This window comes from Primulina eburnea, unplaced genomic scaffold (assembly GCF_022965805.1).
Source record: "Primulina eburnea isolate SZY01 unplaced genomic scaffold, ASM2296580v1 ctg524_ERROPOS1344499, whole genome shotgun sequence".
NCBI lineage: Eukaryota > Viridiplantae > Streptophyta > Magnoliopsida > Lamiales > Gesneriaceae > Primulina > Primulina eburnea.
Window position 1 is genome coordinate 4,719 of NW_027331320.1, and position 2,188 is coordinate 6,906.

Below are 2,188 nucleotides of genomic sequence, written 5' to 3' on the forward strand. Positions count from 1 at the left end.
GTCCCTTCTACTACTACTTCCACCCCCCCTGCAGTGCCCGAGACTATATTCTCGGCTGGAAGCTCAAAGATGGGCTTCCAACTGTTGAAGTGGGTGGCGACTCCTGCCGAAGAGTCCGTCCTTCAGGCGGCGAAGGCAGGAGATCTCATGCTGGAGAGCTTTAACCTCATATTAGCTGTAAGTATTTTCTTCTCCACCTCTGTTTCTTTGCTCTATTGGTAGGCTTTCTTCATTACGTACTTCTCGTTTATTTGCAGAGCGGGCAGATGGCTAGAGCTGCCTTTGAGAAGATGGGCTCTTTGCAAAAGAGCACAGAGGCAAGGGCCGCCTCCGCCCAGGCTCTCCATGATGGTGCCCTGGCACAGTTGGCTCGGATAAAAGCCCTTCATGAGGAGGCCATCCTTGGCCAGAGCACCACGATAAAATGCCTACAGGCCCAGCTCGAGGAGGCCCGGGCAGAGATTCTTTCGCTAAAAGCTCAACTGGAGAAAACAGAAGCCCGAGCTGAGAAGCTAGATTTAGAAGCCCGGGCTTCCTTGGATGATTTTGTGTTGGCCACCGAGAGAATGGGTGAGTTGGAGGCTGCTCTTGCGGCCCGGGAGGCGGATCTTGCAGCTCGAGCTACCCTGGAGGAGGGGTGGCGGGCTTCTTTCCTTGCCACTGCAGAATTCCAACAGCTAGTGACGAATAAAGCCTTCCATTATTTCAAGGCGGGCTTTAACAAATGCAGGGGGCAGGTGAAGGAAGCCGGCCTTTTACCCCCGGAGAAGAAAGGCCTGCTTGATTTGGCCCGGGCCGTCAACTCCCTACCGGATGATGGTGCGGAGCTCCCGGACGAAGAAGAATCCGAGGCGGAGGAGGACTCAGAGCCAGAGCCTACCGCTTAGACGTTTAGTACTTTTTGTTTTTCTGGTAGTTGTAATAATTTTTCTCAATCTAATGAAATTTCTTCCGTTCACCCCGGTGTCTTCGTGCTAACTTGTGATTAAGAAAAATTTACCAAGTGTTGGGAGATAACCTGGTTATGATAACATCTGAACGATAACACTTAGGCAACCGAGACTTCGGACCCCCCGATTTGATAATAGATTGAAGGGAAGCCGGGGCATAGTATCGCCCGGGCCCTTACCAATAGTTTGGAGGGAAGCCGGGGCATGGTATCACCCGGGCCCTTAATAATAATTTGGAGGGAAGCCGGGGCATAGTATCACCCGGGCCCTTAATAATAATTTGGAGGGAAGCCGGGGCATGGTATCACCAGGGCCCTTAACAATATTTGAAGGGAAGCCGGTGCGTGACATCACCCGGGCCCTTAATATATGCCGGGATTCGGGACCTACTGAGCTTTAAGAATAATCTTCCTAGGAACTTGATCTTTATTGCCAAATACTAGTAAAAAGATTTACAAGAGCTTCTAAGGAAAATATTTCTTGAGATGAAAAGCGTTCCAAGGTCTTTTGAGAGGACGGCCTTGGCCATCTTCAAGATAATAGGTGCCCGAGCTGACTCTGCGCACCACTTTGTAAGGTCCTTCCCATCGGGCGTCAAGCTTCCCAACATCTCCGGCTGGGTTTACTTTCTTGAGGACCATATCTCCAATCTGGAACTCTCGGTGTTGAACCCTCCGGTTATAAGCTTTCATCACCCGGCGCCGATAAGCCTCCATCCTGATGGCCGCTCTTTCTCTCCTTTCTTCGATGAGATCAAGTTCACTGGCACGGGAACTATCATTGTCTTTCGGATAGGTGCTTACTCGGGCTGAAGTTTGCCCGATTTCGGCGGGGAGCACTGCTTCCGAGCCATAAACCAGGCTGAATGGTGTTTCCCCGCTAGCTGTTCGAGGGGTAGTCCGATATGCCCAAAGAACACTGGGCAGCTCCTCTACCCAATCTTTTCCCACTCCAAATAACCGGGCTCTGAGAGCTTGGACAATGGTGCGGTTGGTCACCTCGGTCTACCCATTGGCTTGCGGGTAGGCAACTGAGGTAAAAGCCTGAGTAATCTTCATCTCTCTGCACCAGGCTCTGACTTTACTTCCCTGGAATTGCCTGCCATTGTCAGATATAAGCTTCCGGGGAATCCCAAACCTGCAGACAATATTTTTCCATAGAAACTTAAGAACTTCTTCCTCCGTAATCTTGGCCAAGGGCTCGGCTTCCACCCACTTAGAGAAGTAGTCAATCCCTAC